Source organism: Macaca fascicularis, chromosome 5, assembly GCF_037993035.2.
Source record: "Macaca fascicularis isolate 582-1 chromosome 5, T2T-MFA8v1.1".
Taxonomy (NCBI): domain Eukaryota; kingdom Metazoa; phylum Chordata; class Mammalia; order Primates; family Cercopithecidae; genus Macaca; species Macaca fascicularis.
The window spans coordinates 37,514,778-37,533,564 of record NC_088379.1 but is presented as its reverse complement, the minus strand read 5'-3'; the positions used below and the strand labels follow the sequence as shown (position 1 = coordinate 37,533,564).

At 42.5% G+C, this 18,787-nt stretch overlaps 1 long non-coding RNA gene across 1 annotated transcript; it reads left to right on the top strand.

Moving 5' to 3' along the window:
- Nucleotides 1–579: 579 nt before the first annotated feature.
- Nucleotides 580–14,980, top strand: LOC135970785 (uncharacterized). The gene is made up of 4 exons (XR_010586637.2): nt 580–705; nt 2,524–2,617; nt 11,198–11,285; nt 13,110–14,980. It is a non-coding gene; the product is annotated as an uncharacterized lncRNA (long non-coding RNA).
- Nucleotides 14,981–18,787: the final 3,807 nt, after the last annotated feature.

Sequence of the window (18,787 nt, the reverse complement as noted above, 5' to 3'; positions counted from 1 at the left end):
ATATGAAACAGTTGTTCACTGGGACACAGTTGGGAATTGGGAAAGCTTGTTAGGATTTTACACACAGAGAGCTAGGTAAGAGGCATGAGTTACTGAGCTACTATAAGAAAATACTAATTTGATGAGCCACTGAAGTTAACTCATTCTCTCTCTCTGTCTCTCTTTTTCTTTTTTTTTTTAGATGGAGTCTTGTTCTATCATCCAGGATGGAGTACAGTGACACCATCTTGGCTCACTGCAACCTCTGCCTCCCAGGTTCGAGTGGTTTTCCTGCCTCAGCCTCCCCAGTAGCTGGGATCACAGGCGCCTGCCACCATGCCCAGCTGATTTTTGTATTTTTAGTAGAGACGGGGTTTCACCATGTTGACCAGGCTGGTCTCAAATTCCTGACCTGCGGTGATCCATTCACCTCAGCCTCCTAAAGTGCTGGGATTACAAGCATCAGCCACCATGCCTGGCCAACTCATTCTCTTGAGAAAATAAAACAAAACTACTGAACTATTCACTGAAGAGAAGTACTTAATTTACATCTGGGTTCACTCTATGCATGTGTTCCTTGATCTTTTCACTCATTTCTTAGACTCTGACAGCTGCCTCGGGAGTCATCAGCCTGTAATGCCAGTCCAGATATTTCTCTGTGGACCTCATGGAGTCCATTCAACCAGTATTTGATGAAGACCTGCTATGTGCTAGGCATCGTTCTAGGTAAAGTAATTTTTTTAAAAGTGCCTGCTTTCATAGAGCTTTTAATCAAATGGGTGGTGAAATAATATAGCAGACCCACATAGATGTAGTAAATGTGAAAGATCAAGAAGGAATTTAAGAAGAGTAGGGGACAGAGAGTGACAGAGAGCCACTGTTTTGGATAGGGTGTTCAGGGAAATCCTCTCTTATTAAGGTGACTTTGAATCACTGGAGAAAGGGTATTCCAGGAAGACGAACACAAAGTATAAAGTGAGACTTGAGGCAGGCACACAGCCAACATATTTAAGAAACAGCAAAGAGGCCGGGTGCAGTGGCTCACGCCTGTAATCTCAGCACCTTGGGAGGTCCAGGTGGGTGGATCACTTGAGGTCAAAAGCTTGAGACCAGCCCGGTCAACATGGTGAAACCCTCATCTCTACTAAAAATGCAAAAATTAGCCAGGAGTGGTAGTGCACACCTATAATCCCAGCTACTTGGGAGGCTGAGGCATGAGAATCGCTTGAACCCGGGAGGCAGAGGTTGCAGTGAGCTGAGATCGCTCTACTGCACTGCATCCTGGGCGACAAAGTGGGACTCTGTCTCAAAAAAAGCAAACAAACAAAAAACAGCAAAAAGGTCAGAGTGGAGGGGAGAATAGGAGATGAGATCAAGAAGGCAAGTGGGTAAATCAGGTACAGTTTGCAAGGCAATAGAAAGAGCTTCTGATTGTATTCAAAGAGATTTTGGAAGCCACTGGAAGGTTTTGAGCAGGGGATGGCATGATATGGCTGACCTTTTAAAACCTCTGGCTATTCAGAAGAGACCATGGGGAGCAGGCCAAGGACACAGCAGGGAGAGCAGGCAGATGCTATTGCAATAGTCCAGGTAAAGATGGCAGGGGCTGGAGGCAGGGAAGTAGGACAGAGATGGGAAGAGATGAGGAATCGGATCCAGAATATATATAAAGGTAGAGCTGATGGATCGTATGTGGGGTTTGAAAGAAAAAGAGGCATCAAGATGATGCTAAGGTAATTGGCCTGAACAACTGGAAGCTGGATCTGCCATTTAGTGAAATAGGACAAATACGAGAGAATCCAGTTTGCTCTGGGCAAGGTCATGAGTTTAGTTTGGATATATTAAGTTTAAGACGCCTACCAGACATCCAGGGGAAGATGGCAAATAGGCAATTGGATATAAGAATCTGGCATTCCAGGGCTGGGCATGGTGGCTCACACTTGTAATCCCAGTTTGGGAGGCCAAGGTGGGAAGATTACTTGAAGTCAGGAGTTTGAGACCAGCCTGGCTAACATGGTGAAACCCTATCTCTACTAAAAATATGCAACTTAGCCAGGAGTGGTGGTGCATGGCTGTAATCCCAGCTACTCAGGAGGCTGAGGTACAAGACTTGCTTGAACCTGGGAGGCAGAGGTTGCAGTGAGCCAAGATGGCACCACTGCACTCCAGCCTTCCAGCCTGGGGGACAGAGCAAGACTCTGCCTCAAAAAAAAAAAAAAAAAAAAAAGAATCTGGCAATCTGGCATTCCAGGAATACATACAAGATGGACATATAAAAGCCTCCCTCTTTGGGAGAGCCACAGACATGGGACTCCAATCTGTGAGAAGTGCAGAGGCAGGACCCCAGCCCCAGGGGACCTGGAAGGCAGACGGTTGTTCTCGAGCCTTAGAGTTTAATGTCATTTATTCCATTGGGCTTTTGACTTGTCTGGGATCTTTCACTCCCTTCTTCTTTCCTGTTTCTCCCTTTTGCAGTGTGAATGTCTATCCCTTGCCTGTCCCACCACTGTGTTTTGAAAGCACATGACTTGTTTGGGTTCACAGGTCACAGCTGGAGAGGAATTCACCCCAGGATGAGTCTTACCCATATCTGATTTAAGTGATATTTAGAGGAGACTTTGGACTTTAGATTTTTAAGGTAATACTGGAGTAAGACTTTGGGGGCTGTTGGAATGAGATGAATGTGTTTTGCATGAGAGAACATGAATTTTGAGGGGTCAGAGGCAGAATGCTATAAACTGAATATTTGTGTTCCCCCAAAAGTCATATGTTGAAACCTGTTCCTTTCATGATTGTATCTGAAGGTGGGTCCTTTGAAAGGTGATGACATCATGAGGGTGGGGCCTTCATGAATGAGATTAGTGCCCATATAAAAGACCCCAGAGAGCTCCATTACCCTTCCCTCATGTGAGGACTACCATCTGTGAACCAGGAAGCAGAACCTCACCAGACATGGAACTTGCCAGAAACATGATCTTTGACTTCTCAGCCTCAGGAGAGCTGTCAGAAATAAGTTTCTATTGTTCATAAGCTACCTAGTTTACAGCACTCGTTAGTAGCCTGAATGGATTAAGGCAGGCTCCTTAAAAAGCCTGCATTTTAAAAGCCACATCCTCATTTAATGTTATGTAAATCTCAAAAGAAACTAAATAACAACCCAGAGCAAATTGAAGCAATGAAATAAAACAGTCTTTAAACTAACTCCTTTCCCACACAAATACACACTCCCACACACACCCCACAGGATCCTAGTTCCCCACCCAATTTTCATTAAGAGATTCTTTCCCAACCGAGACAATCATGAACTACGCAGGCCACCAAACCACCCCCCTTCTCCTCTAATGCCTCCTTTCACTGGCATTAGAAACAGTCAAAAAAAAGTACCATTTCAGGCAATACAATGAAAGCAGCTGGGAGAGAGGGGGCCAGACTCAACATTGTTTCTGGCAGGAAGAGAAGTTCCAGAGAATCTGATAATCAGAGGCTTTCATTTTCTTGCTCAAACCTGAGATGACTTTATCTAAAACTAATAACTTGGCAAGAGTACTTCTACAAACTGCCCCGCCTCCACCTCCATTAAGTATGGAAAGAGTTCAAAGAGTAAAGACATACATAATATTTGCTGTAAGAAAAGTAGATCTTTAACACGAAAAAGATGCCTGAATTCATGAGAAGGGTGAAGCCTCCTCTGCTGGATCTAGATTTGGTTGGCGATGCGTCTGCAAGCCACCCAGACCCGCAGCCAGACCCTGTGGCCACCGCACAATCAAAGGGACTTTTATATTAGACACTGAAAGGCTTCGCTGTGGGCAGCCTGAGTAAGGGAGCAAAGAGAGGCCAGCAGAGCTGCTTCCTCACACCAGAGGACGGAAGGCAGGACCCCTGTTTCTCTTCCTGGAAAAGTCCTACGGATTGCACAGTTCCCTCACTATAAAGTAAACAACAGGCATTAGAACTCTGCCACCCAAATAAATACAGGGCTCATTTGTGTGTCTAATGGTTAACACGAGGTGCAAATGCCACGGGTCACATATGTTAATTCAGAAAGAAAACAAATGCAATCGCGCCATTAATCATTGACTTGGGCTTTTAACTCCCACGATGGGATGAATACTTCAACTTTCTTCAGAAGAACAGTAATAAAGAAGAGTGGCCCCAAATTGGGCTCCCAGTGGCTTTTTAATCAGAGAAGATTGCCAGGGCCATAGATTTAACATTGGCAATTAAACTTCATGGGTCAAATAAATGCACTGGCCTGGTGTATTTCCCGAAAACCCTGTCTTCGATAGTGCCGTAAATTGGAATCGCATTGCACAAAAGAAGCTGATTCTAACTCCTGCAAAGAAAGTTCACAAAAGTTCACATTTAACTTGGCAGGCCAAGGCAGGGCACTTTGGCAACTGCAGAGATTCTGATTTCAATTCCCTAAGTCTGCCCTCAGGATTTCGTTCTCCAGAGGATGGATTGGCAGCAGGAAGGTCCCTCTGTGATTGATTTATTAGTTCCAATGCTTTATTTACAATTTTATAGGATATTGTAGAAGGGCAGCAAAACCAGTTCCATGGAAGTGAATCAAGTCTCATGCGGTTTGATGTTTTCTTCTGACCTTGTAAACCTCTCCCCTAACCCCATTACTTTTTTGGAGTTTGTGTGAGCAAACCTAGGAAAGCTGGTTTGGAGTATGTAACTGGGTGAGAAATATTTTTTGTTTAATTTTGTTTTAAAGCTCACATCACCTTTGTTCTCCAGGCCTCAAAACATGTAGAAAAGACTGCCCTTAAAAAAGGGAGGGGGGGGGTGAGGTTCGGGGACAACTTAAGGGAGTGGCACTGAATAGAGGTATCATAAGCACTTGAGTCTACAAGCACAGGGTCTGGTCATGTTTTCCAGCACCTGAGGGGACTTTCTAATCATCAGATCCACAACCATTATTGGCTCCCATTTCCAACAAAGTTAAATCTAAGAGTTTTCACTACTGGATTCTTATGTAGCTTTCCAGTCATATGTCCCATTACATCTTCTTCCCCCCATTTTGTCAACATCACCCACCTATACACACAGTCAGCCACAGCCCTCCCCACCTCTGCTCCCTGAATTCCTGCCTACCAACAGATACTCTCCTAACACACACGAGCACCCACACACATGCACACGTGCACACACACGCGCACATACGCACACCCATGCATACATACATGCACACACGCATACACACATGTGCACGTACACACGCACACACTTCACTTGGAGCATATACTGAGAACCTTCAATGTGCCAGACACAGACCTAAAATCTTCCCAACAAACCTATCAGTTGAGATTAACTTCTTAATTGCCCCACATTTTACAAGTGAAGAAAGAGTCTCAGAGAGATTCGGTCACTTGCCTAAAGTCACACAGCTGGTAAGGATTATAGAGACAAGGCTAGAACCCAGTTTTCATGACTCCTGAATAGAACTGTTATTTTAATGACAAAAACCACAATTACTTTTACATTAACCTAATACTATCCTCTATACCCTCCCCCACCAACTCCTTCAAACCTGCCTGTTCAAACATGATGTTTTCTATTTTCTATTAACGCATCACACTAAGATGGCTTTCCAGGTGCCTGCCATTGAAATTCACTTTTCTGTCTCCTACATTCCCTTTTTATTTTGATTTAACCTCTTAACAAAATCGACTTTGTGTCAGAGTTAATATGTATCTGTCTCCCTAAGGATACTGAGTACAGGCTATGGCTAATGCGGTTATGAGTTCCCAACAATACTTAGCATCATGCGTTGCATATAATAAACGTTTTAAAATATTTGTTGACTCAGAAAAGCACTCCTGAACCTTTTCAATAATGTGAGCATGCCAACAGAGAATGGGAAAATGGAAAACCTTACTTGGCATTGGTTTTTGTTGTTGTTGGGTTTAAGACTTTATTTTTTAGAGCAGTTTTAGGTTCACAGCAAAATTGAGCGGAAGGTACAGAGATTTCCCATATAACCCCAGTTCCCACACATGCAGGTAAGCCTCTCCCATATGAACATACCCTACCAGAGAGGTATACTTGTTACAATCGACAGATATACTCACACGTCATAATCACCTAAAGTCCATAGTTTACATGAGGGTTCACTCTTGGTGTAGCACACTCTATGAGTTTGGGTTAATGATAATGACATGTATCCCCCATTATGGTATTATACAGAATCACACTGTGTTTTGTTTTAGATCATTCCCCTTACTCTTGAGTGAAAGCCAGCACAATGAATGCTCAGTACCCTGACCAATTCTATTTAATCTGGAATAAACCAGAAGGGTCTGGGAGAAATTCCAGGTGCCCTGCATTTCTATGTGAAGATTGAGGGCCGATTCCATGGAGTCTCAGTTTTTACAGCTGGTCCCTCCTCTCCAACTCTTCCTTTGTATCTGGTTGGTTTTGTGACCCAGAATATCCACAAATACACTTCATGAAGTCAATTTTTCTGTCAATAACTAAGGCCTGGCCTAGGGACAATTTCCCACCCAACTAACTTTATTCAACCAAACTTACCGTAGTGACAGAAAACCCTAAAAACAGCACACTGGAGAAAAAACAGCAAACATAATAAATATACACACAAATAAAATATGTCTTGCAAAGGGTAAAAAGCAAAATAGAGGAAGACAGGCAGAGATCTTATGTCAAAAGTCTGTGTAGTGTAAGGTAAGTAGTATAGATTTTTGGACCTAGACTAAGTTTGAATCCAAGCTGTACCACTTTTAACACATGACCTTGGATGAGGTATTAAATTTATCTATGCCTCAGTTCCCTCCTGGAAAAAACAGAAAAATAATAGGTCTACTTTAATAGACTTTTTGTGAGGTTAGATATGCTGTTACATGCTAAGTGTTTAGAAGCATGCCTGGCACATAGTAAGCTTTCAAGGACACTATTATGGTTATGACCAAAATTCTTAAGAGTCATGTTTATGGAATCCTGGGAAAAGCACAGATCTTTGAGTTAGCAGACCTGAGATAAATTCCAGCTCTGCCATTAAATAAGCTGTGTGATCTTGAGCCAGTTCTACCATCTCTCTGAGCTTTAGTTTCCTCATCTGCACTTGGACTCAGACTGTCATGAATCTCTCAAGTCCTTTCCTGTTTCTGGAGATGGGAAAGGCCCTTTGATATGGTTTGGCTCTGTGTCCCCACCAAATCTCATCCTGAATTGTAATCCCCACGTGTCGAGGGAGGGTCCTGGTGGGAGACAATTGGATCCCGGGGTCAATTTCCTCCATGCTGTTCTCATGATATTGAGGGAGCTCTCACGAGATCTGATGGTTTTTAAAGTGGCAGTTTTTCCTGCGCTTCCACTTCACTCTCTCCTGCCGCCCTGTGAGGAAGGTTCCTGCCTCTGTTTCACCTTCCGCCATGATTGTAAGTTTCCTGAGGCCTCCCCAGCCATGCAGAACTGTGAGTGGATGAAACCTCTTTCCTTTATAAATTACCCAGGCTCAGATGGTATCTTCAAAGCAACATGAAAATAGACGAATACACCCTTTTTTTGTCAGTTTCCCTTCTCTCCCTCGAATTCTCCCGTGGACTCTAGGTTATTCTGAAGTGGTATCAGTTGTCCACCCAAGATATGGTGCAGGTCCCAGGTATAGTATCATCACGCCTTAGTCAGTTCTCACTGGATGCGTCCGTCCATCAGAAGCAGATTCACCAGCCATTGTCAGAACTGAGTCTACCCAGTCAGAAAGCTTCGTTCCATCCCTTCCTTATCCACTATTTTAATCGGGGATACTAGCATTAAGTACCCCTCACCAGTGGCTCTGGCGTCTCTTTGCTGACTTTAGCCTAAACATATGGCTACAAACAGCAGTCTCCCACTGCCAGAAGCAGCATTCTTAGCCATCATGGTCTCAAACCCTGCAGTAGCTCCTTGAGTGCCCAGCATACTCTGGCTTCTGGTTTGAGGAGCTCCTTCCAGAACTTGGCAAACTGTGAACCTTTTCAAGCTCAAATTGTCAGCTCTAAATATCTTCCTCAATTGTCCTGAATGATTCCTCTCTCAGTGTATTAGTCCGTTTTCATGCTGCTGATAAAGACATACCCAAGACTGGGTAATTTATAAAGAAAAAGAGGTTTCATGGACTCACAGTTCCACATAGCTAGGGAGGCCCCACAGTCATGGCGGAAGGTGAAAGGCATGTCTTACATGGCTGCTGGCAAAGAGAGAATGAGAGCCAAGCCAAAGGGTTTTCCCCTTGTAAAACCACCTGCTCTGCTGAGACTTATTCACTATTATGAGAACAGTATGAGGGAAACTGCCCCTATGATTTAATTACCTTCCATCGGGTCCCTCCCACAACATGGGAGAATTATGGGAGCTACAATTCAAGATGAGCTTTGGGTGGGGCACAGCCAAACCATATCACTCAGGGAGCCCCATATATTATTTTAGAATCCCATCATTACACTATTATGCACAAATAAATTTAATGTCTCAACACATTAATCATCAAAAAAGAATGGCTGAGAGGAGAAAAGAGATCTCCTCTGGCATAAAAACTTGCCAAATAAAAAGGTAAAGGACCATGTTCTTCCCTCATTTGGATCTTAATTTGGAGTTTAGGCATGTCAGTGCTTAAAAAGAAAGTCATACCACTACTGATAGCATAGCCAGGATTCAGCCCTGGGGTCTGAGCTCCAGTGTCCATGCTCTTATTCATGTTCTACATTTTGGAGTGAAAATTTTATATCACAAAATTATTAATTCTTCAATAATTCGCATACATATAAATGTAGTTTTGAATCAAATTTCAAAATAATTTTTCTCAAAATTGTATATGACAATCTTAACATACATATGGAAGAAGAGATATGGCAGAAAAAACAAGAAATATGAAAAAAAGGAATAATAAAGTGAACTTGCCTTATCAGATAATAGCACATACTATAGATCCACTATTATCCTTATCAGGATATCCATCCTATTATTCCCATAATAGCACATACTGTAGATTTCATTATAGATTATATTAAAATACTATTATACCTCCATCTTAAACAAAATGCATAACTAAATTCCAAATTGACTAGACTTAAATATAAAAAACAAAATAATAGAAATATTACAAGATAGAATACTACACATAATCCTAAAATTGACAAATACTTTCAAAACTGAGATCAAGAGCCAGAAGCTTGAAAATAAAATATAAACATATTTATTTTGTGGGAAAAAACATTTGTGGGAAAAAAACATTGTCATAAACAAAATTAGTAAAAAAAAATTATTATTTAGTTGAAAAATAGGAAAGAATTGTAGATTAGTAAAAAAGTGAAAAATAACAGATTTGAAATGAATTTACAACACCTATAATATAAAAAGAGCATTTACTAATTGGGAAGAAAAAGCTCAGAAAAGTATGCAAAAGACAAATAGCAAAATTATTTAAATTAATTATGATCAGGGAAATGCAAATTTATGCAACAATGAGGTATCACTTTACTCTCATTATATGCCAAAAGGTTTTTATATTGAAAATACCAAGTGACTACTGGATTCGGCAAAAAGGGTACTTTCTCATATAGTGCTGACAGAAATGTACATTGTCACGGCCTTTTTGGAAAGCAATCTAACAATGTCTATTACAATTTAATAAATATCATATACCCTACTACCCTTCAATTCCACCCCTGGGAATCTATCCCATAAACATAAAACCACTAGTAGGAAGAACATGTTTACAAGGATTTTATTGTAGCCTTGTTTGTAGTGGCAAGCTTGAAACAATATTCATCCAGAAGGAGAATGGTCCAATAAATTATGCATATTCACACAAATGGAGACTTTTACAACCTTTAAAAGAATGAATTAGAGCTGTATCAGTTGGCTTAGAAGGCGTTCCACGAGGCATAACTGAATGTAAAACAGGTCCAGGCAGGGTGGCTCACACCTGTAATCCCAGCACTTTGGGAGGCCAAGGCAGGAGGATCACGAGGTCAGGAGTTCGAGACCAACCTGACCGACATGGTGAAACCTGTCTCTGTTAAAAATGCTTAAAAATTAGCCAGGCGTGGTGATGCGTGCCTGTAATCCCAGCTACTCAGGAGGCTGGCACAGGAGAATCGCTTGAACCCAGGAGGCAGAGGTTGCACTGAGCAGAAATCATGCCACCACACTCCAGCCTGGGCAACAGAGCAAGACTGCATCTCAAAACAAATAAATAAATAAATCACAAATATGTATAACATGAACCAATTCTTGTAGAATAATGACAAGTCTGCATTTGTGTGATTGCAGGTGAATGCAGGAAAATTGGGAAGAAAACATCCTGGGCTGCAACATGGTTACTTGGTGGAGGCTGAGACCTACGGACAATGAAGGAGAAGAGAGGAGGAGGAACTCAGGAGAGGAGAATCAAGTACAAAATGACAAGGAAGATAAAAGACTGGAGGATATATGCTCACATTTTTGAAATATTATATGTGTGTGCATATATAAAGAAACTAATTTTTTATTATTTACAATCTAATTAGAAAAAAAAAGAGAGGATCTTCGACCATTTTATTCTCATCATCAGGGAGAAGTTTGCCCTGTAAAGCAAATGTGATGGGTCCCTCCTGTGTGTGTGGAGTAGCCCTAGGACTTCTCAGCTCTGGGACCTTGTGGTGAGGCAAGGTTTTGTTTTATACCCGCCTTTCTTATTCCTTCTCTATCCTGAAAATCCACTCCACCTGCCTTTCCAGAGGAAAAGAACAGGGACAAGGTGAGCATAATAATCTCTCTAAGTCAGATAATGAGGGACCATCATCAGTCTTAGCAAAAAAAAGAATAATTCATTGTGTAGAGATACATTCTGAAGTATGTGAAGCCACCTTAGAAGATACACAGGACCCAGGGATCGCATGCAGACTCTGGAATTTGAAGCCAGAAAACTGGGAACAAGACACATCTGTGACATAGGGAGGAAAAGAGAGAAAGAGAAAAAAGAGAAAACTGGAACAACTTCTATTTCCTGAAGTATAGCTAATCAGATACTCAGAGCAACCCTCCTACTGAAAACAGCTAATATGGTTAATAAAACGTTTAAAAACTCACCTTTCTAAATGTATCACTGAGCTGCTAATATAGGAAAGACTCCTCAGAGACCAGAGATAAAGTAAGAATTTAAGTAATCCACTTTGTTCCTGGGTGCTTGAGCCAAACTGACATCATTGAACTTTTGTTTTGACAGAGAGAATGTATAAGCTGCGTCTCATCTAAGATAAGAAATATAAGGAGATCTGGTCCTCTGAAGATCTGGATCCTCCCAGATCAAAACTGTGAGTATTAGGGTTAACTAGAAATAAACCCACCCCACAGAAGAGGAAATAATGTTAAGAGCAGAAATGAATAGATTTAAATATAAACATACAATAGAGAGGATCAATAAATCCAAAGTTGGTTCTTTGAAAAAGTCTTATAAAAAGCTGGGCATGGTAGTATGTACCTGTTAGTCTCAGCTACTCAGGAGGCTTCGTCAGGAGGATCAGTTGAACCCAGGAGTTCAAGGCCGTATTGAGCCATGATCATGCTACTGCACTCCAGCCTGGGCAACATGTATAGTAAAAACCTGACTCTGAAATTTAAAAAATAAACACATTAAAAAAAAATGGAAAGCCTCATGAAGTTAACCAACTTCTGGCAATACTGATCAAAAAAGAAAAAGAACAATCATTTTTTAAAACTATATCATGAATGAAAAAAGTTGCTGCAGATATTACAAAGATAAAATGTTATAAATATGCATCCCCAAGTGAAAACAGGTGAAAAGGGAAAATTCTTAGAAAATATGAAATATTAAAATGTTTTCATGTATAAAATACTAAAATGTAGGAGAAAAAATAATTGTTTTAGGAATATTTTTTAAAATGAACCTGTAGTTTAAAATCTTCCCTCAAAGTAAACATATCATTGCAATCTTAGGTAAATTATTCCATGAAATAGAAAAATAGATAGCTCTTTCCATTTTATAAGGCTATAGAATAAACAACTAATACCAAAAAACAAGGACAGTTTGAAAAAGGAAAATTACAAAGTTATTTCACTCATGAACATTGATATAAAATGCTAAACAAAACATTAGCAAACTGAATCTATCAATAAATAAGGAAAGAAGATAGGCTGGGTATGGTGGCTCATGCCTGTAATCCCAGCACTTTGGGAGGCTGAGGGGGGTGGATCCCCTGAGGTCAGGAGTTCGAGACCAGCGTGGCCAACATGGCGAAAGCCCATCTCTACTAAAAATACAAAAATTAGCTGGGCATAGTGGCGGGAGCTTGTAATCCCAGCTACTTGGGAGGCTGAGGCCGGAGAATCGCTTGAACCTGGGACACAGAGGTTGCAGTGAGCTGAGATCACAACCCTGCACTCCAACCTGGGCAACAGAACAAGACTCTATCTCAAAAAAAAAACAGAAGAAGAAGATAATACAACATAATGAACTGACCGCATTAACAGATCAAAAAAAAAAAAATTACTTGATTATTGTAAGAGATGCAGAAAAGCAGTCAATAAAAATTGACATCTATTTGAAATGGCCCCACAGACAATTGTTTTTAGACATAGAAATCGATGCTTCTGCTGTTAAAGCTTGAAACATGTATTTGTTTTGTCTGAGTTTCTTCATCAGGAAAGGACCTTTAGGCCTCTCAAAAAAAAAGTATCAAAGAACTGGAACTCATCAGATCACTTTACCAGATGCCTCCTTGCCCCTCCTTAGTTTCTGTTTTCTTACACATTGTTACATTTTTTTTCCCTGCTATATAAACCCCTAGTTTTAGTCAGTCAGGCAGATGGATTCACTGAACTCCTGTCTCTGCCGCTGCAGCACTCAGTTAAAGCTTTCCTCCTTGGCAATACTTGTTGTCTCAGTGATTGGCCCTCTGTGCAGTGAGCAGCAGGACCTAGTCCAAATCCCTAGTTTTTGGGTAACATATTCATGATTTTAAAAATTTTCATAGTTTAGGAAAATTTAAGAGTGCTATTTTAAAAACCTACCACAAACATAATAGTAAATGGCTAATGCACAAAACTTGTTGGTCAAGAGCATTTCCTTCAAAACTTGGAACATAACAACAATGTTCACTATCACCATTTCTCTTCAGCGTCACCCTGGAGATCCAGACCAGCACAATAAGATGAGGAAGGAGGCACAAAACAGAAAGACCCAGCCAAGGCTCCTGAGGACCCATCCAAGGCTGACTTTGTGTAAAAACAGGTGACTGGAGGGAAAATACTTTTAAAACTTCACCTGTGTGCTATGTAAATTCAAGTCCTGCTGATTGTAAGGCATTTGCACATAGCATAACATTTTTAGAGAGACATATATAGAGGGTCCACATGTCCTGCACTAAAGAGTAACAATGGAAGAAGACAAGTCTCCCAGAAACTGTTGAAATTTCATGCAATACCCAGCCATAGTGAATCACAACCTACAAAGGGCCAAGTAAGGAACCACATGGCTTATTCTCACTATACTCTCAGCATCCAGCAGACTGCCTTGCATGTAGTTTAGAGCTCAGTAAAGATCTGTTTAAGTGGCTGGGTGCAGTGGCTCATGCCTATAATCCCAGCACTTTGGGAGGCCAAGGCGGGCAGATCACCTGAGGTCAGGAGTTCGAGACCATGCTAGCCAAAATGGTGAAACACATCTCTATTAAAAATACAAAAACTAATGGGGCGAGGTGGCAAGTGCCTGTAATCCCAGCTACTCAGGAGGCTGAAGCAGGAGAACCGTTTGAACCTGAGAGGTGAAGGTTGCAGTGAGCCAAGATTACACCATTGCACTCCAGTCTGGGTAACAGAGTGAGACTCTGTCTCCAAAAACAAAACAAAACAAAACAAAAGTTCTGTTTAATTTACTAGTCAAAGTGGAAGACTCTTCTCCTGACCATGCACACATGACCTGTGCTCTAATTTCTGCAAACACTTGCTAGAAACAAAAGAAACACGCTATGCAAAATAAAACCCTTTTTCAAGCAACAGATCTGGTCTCATGGGCCTGAGATATTTCCAGCATCCCACTGGAGTTTAAATTTCTCTGTCTAAGATGACAGGAGTCCAGCAGGGGAGCAAAAGTTTGGAGGATAGACTCCTTTGGCCATAAAACAGTTATGAGTGTTAGGTGATATATGAGATAATGCAAATAGAATTGCTTTTTAAGCTTCAAAGCAGTATGCTATCTCATTTCTATAACTGTATTTGCTCCATCTTGGTATCTACTTCAAAAATGGAACTTCCCCTTGCCCCTACCAAATTAAAGTTTTTATCCTCCAGCTGAAAAAAAAAAAATTTTTTTTGCAATTTCTAACATTTAAATGTGAGTCCACAGTTTCTCAATTTTGACAGTCCCCAGGCTCTAGAATAAGCAAGGTTTTCTGTAATAATTGGGTTCCCAGTTCAGGGGAATTTTGGCACTTCTGCCTGCTTAAATACTGGGGCAGCTTGGATTTCCTTCCCCTTTCCCTTCCACATTTTGCTTTCTTGATCTTTGTGTTGGGGGGATTTTTTTTCCTCTCTCTGTCCTAAGTCACAGTCTCTCACTGTTAAAAACAAAAAAATCTCACCCTTCCTACGTCTGTCATCGCCTTTACTTTCCCTTTCCAATTTGTATTTCTAACCATCCTTGCTGCATCCTAGCATCCAGGGATAATAATGAACACACTCAACTAGAGGCAGGAAATAGTGGTTTCACAGTCTCTCTTCTAGGTGTGGAGTGAAGAGGTTGGGCTGGGTATGAAAGAAACTGGGTTAAAGTCTCAGCTCTGACAATTCCCAATGTATTTCATCTGGAGCAAGTTATATCTTCTCACTAGGAGGCAATAGCAGGCAGTGGGGACTGTGGAGACAGGACAGATAGAAGCACCTCTGGAAGTGAGTAGCTTCTTTTTTTTTTTTTTTTTTTTTTGAGATGGAGTCTTGCTCTCTCATCCAGGCTGGAGTGCAGTGGCGCAATCTCGGCTCACTGCAACCTCCACCTCCCGGGTTCAAGCAATTCTCTGCCTCAGCCTCCTGAGTAGCTGGGATTACAGGCATCCACCACCACGCCTAGCTAATTTTTCTGTATTTTTAGCAGAGACAGGGTTTTACCATCGTGACCAGGCTGGTCTTGAACTCCTGATCTCGTGATCCACCCACCGGGGCCTCCCAAAGTGCTGGGATTACCGGCGTGAGCCACTGCACCCAGCTGACTAGTTTCTGTGTAATTGCAGCCACCCAAGTCACCTCATATACCATGGGAATGTGAGCTCTGTATTGCCAGGTCTTCTGAATTTTCAAGAAAGCCCTCAAATATGGATTTTCATTTTTACTCTCTTGATTTATTATTATTAGCTCAAAATTTTATAAAGCAGTGTAGGTGTTTTTTGTGTGTGTGTTTTTTGTTTTTGTTTTGAGGTGGAGTCTCCCCCTGTCACCCAAGCTGGAGTGCAGTGGTGTGATCACAGCTTGCTACAACCTCCACCTCCTGAGTTCAAGTGATTCTCGTGCCTCAGACTCCCAAGTAGCTGGGATTACAGGTGCGTGCCACCATGGATGGCTAATTTTTGTATTTTTAGTAGACACGGGGTTTTGCCATGTTGGCTAGGCTGGTCTTGAACTCCTGACCTCAAGTGATTCGCCTGCCTCAGCCTCCCAAAGTGCTGGGATTACAAGCATGAGCCAACACGCTCGGCCAGGTCTTTTTTGTGTAGATTCCTGGGGCCTCTTTCACCTTTAATGTTACATGATCCTAAGAGCATGCCTGCTTGTTCTGCTGCCCTGGAACATTCTGAGACGCTTCCACAATCCTCCCTTCAGTTCTCCTGAATGCTTCTGGAGCTTTGTTTTCTGGGGCCTTAGCCTCAGGCTTTGCTGCAGTTCTGGGAAGTGATCACCTCATCTTGAGGGGATAAATTTTTTGAAGCTGGGATTTCCCTCACAGAGATAGGGTTCCCCTAACTCTGATTTCTTGGGCTTAGAGTAAGTAAAAGGGTGAACTGGATATTAAAAGTCCGGCTGGCAGATCAGTCTCACCTCTTGGAATGTCCTATTGGCCGGGTCTCTAAGCAAGTCTCCTCCCACCCAAAACACAGTTTTTGGGTCTTAGAGTGTACCTCTTATTCCTTATCTGAAATGGGAGGATTTCTGGGGTGTAAGTCTCTTTGCCATCCCATCCATCCACCTTCTTAGATGTCGGGGTTCTTGGCCTTTTTCTACTTCATTTCTCACAAGTCACTACTCCTGCCCAAAATACTGGCCTCTGGTTCTCAAAACCATCTGGCTCACCGCTGGAAACCAGTCAGCCAATGTCTGGCACATCTGAGCAGCCTCACTTCCTCAGATTCCTCTCCTGCTTGGTTCCTGAGGCACTCAAAGGCCCTCCTCTGGCCAACTCCTCTTGGCCATTTACCCCTGTTTATCTTATGGTCAGATTGGCAAGAATCTTAAGCCCCTCCCCGGCCACTCGTGCAGTCTCATTAGGCCTAGGGGACCTAGATAAGCCTGTTAAGGACCACCAGGAGTTAGATCCACTGCAGAAATGGAACACTAAACAAGAGGACCAAATCCTATACCCTGTCCACATATTCAGACTCCCTGACCAAGCTTCCATCAGGCCAAAAGTAAAAGCTGTCACAGTGTGTGCTAAATCAACAGAACATAAGAGGAAGCAAAGGAAATAGAAACATATTTTCTTTGTTTTTTTCCAAGACAAGGTTTCACTCTGTCACCCAGGCTGGAGTGCAATGGCACAATCTCGGCTCACTGCAACCTCTGCCACCCAGGTTCAAGTGATTCTCCTGCCTCAGCCCCCTGAGTAGCTGGGATTTCAGGCACGCGCCACCATGCCCAGCTAATTTTTGTATTTTTAGTAGAGACGGGGATTTCACCATGTTAGCCAGGCTGGTCTCAAACTCCTGACCTCGTGATCCTCCCACCTAGGCCTCCCAAAGTGCTGAGATTACAGGCGTGAGCCACCGTACCCAGCCTAGAAACATATTTTCTAGGGTAAGCCCTTGCACTAGGGTAAGCCCAAGCCTCTCTCAGCATCCACTCCTGTTTAGTTAGAGTCAGCAAATGTGGCCCTGTGGGGGATTCGGCCAGCCAAATAGTCTCTGTCTTCTCAACAGCTCTCCCCTCTCTGGCGTGGGCCTTGCTTGAGTGGAAGAGTCTTTCAAAACGTTCTGCACTTCTCTCCTGGGGCACTGCGGACGGAGAGTGGCTGCGATGGGTTTCTGCCCAACTGTTTTTTGCTTGAACAACCTATGCTTTTACAAACACACCCTGACCTCTCTGAAGTCGTTTCTGTCCTGGATCTCTATCCCAAGCCACTGTACTGTTTTCATTTCCTGTGCTTCTTAACTTCCTTGTCATAATATTATCTTACATTCACGGCGCCACTAGTCCGCAGGCAGGGTGATATACCATCACTTGGCATCAGTAGAAATCGTTTCATCCAACTTCAATCATGGTCACTCTGAGGCACCCTGCAGTGGCTATTTAGCAAGTCAGGAGTGACTTTCACAGGAATGCAAGGCATGACTTTAGGAATGGTGTGCATTTTTCAGATGGGCTGCTCCCTATTGAAACTGGTTTATGAAGAATCCTGTGTGCCCAGCAAGGATTTAGAAAGAGAGATGTATACCAGGCTGTGGTGTAGACAGTGTATATGGAGTCCTGAACCTCTCTTTCACCTGGCTTTCAAAAGTCAGGTAAGGCCGGCTGGATGCAGTGGCTCCCATCTGTAATTCCAGTGCTCTGGGAGGCTGAAGTGGAGGGACGGCTTGGGGCCAGGTGTTCTGGACCACCCCTGGGCAACATGGGGAGACTTCGTCTCTACAAAAAATGTAAAAGCCACACGAAGTGGTGTGTGTCTGTAGTCCCAGCTACTCAGGAGGCTGAGGTGGGAGGATCACTTGAGCCCAGGAGTGCGAGGCTGCACTGAGCTATGATTGTGCCACTGCGCTCCAGCCTGTGCAACAGAGTGAGACCCTGTCTATTTAAAACAAAACAAAACAAAACAAAAACAAAAAAAGGCCGGGGGCGGTGGCTCACGCCTGTAATCGCAACACTTTGAGAGGCCGAGGCGGGCAGATCACGAGGTCAGGAGATCAAGACCATCCTGGCTAACTCCGTGAAACCCTGTCTCTACTAAAAATACAAAAATTAGCTAGGCGTGGTAGCGGGCACCTATAATCCCAGCTATGTGGGAGGCTGAGGTAGGAGAGTCGCTGGAACCAGGGAGGTGGAGGTTGCAGTGACCCGAGATTGTACCAGTGCACCCCAGCCTGGGCAACAGAGTGAGACTCCGTCTCCAAAAAAAAAAGAAAGTGTTAAAATATGGATGGGAATATGTCTAAATGGATAAAATGCAATATTATGGACTTGTTAGTATTTTGGTAGCTAAATTATTTGTCTGGGGCACAAGGCATACCTATTCTTTCACCTTATATTATTAATAATGTCGACAACTGTGATAATAACACTAATAACTTTTATTTCCATTGTATCTTATACTTTATAATGTATGTGAAAATATTTAATATTCAGATTTCATCCTTCATCCATCCAAGAGAAATCCTGAAGCTGCCAACCTGGTTTCTCTCCTCTATCACGGAAAAATTCTTTCTTCCTCGGCAGGAAGCTAGGTTAATTCACATAACGAACAACTGAGGAAGAAAAGAGAGTATAAAGAGGAGGAGAAAAATCAGCAGCACAGGCAGAGAGACGAGAAGGATTTGGGGGGGTGTGAATTGAGGAAGTGAGGGTGTGACTCACACATGTGAGGAAAGGGGACTTTCTATTA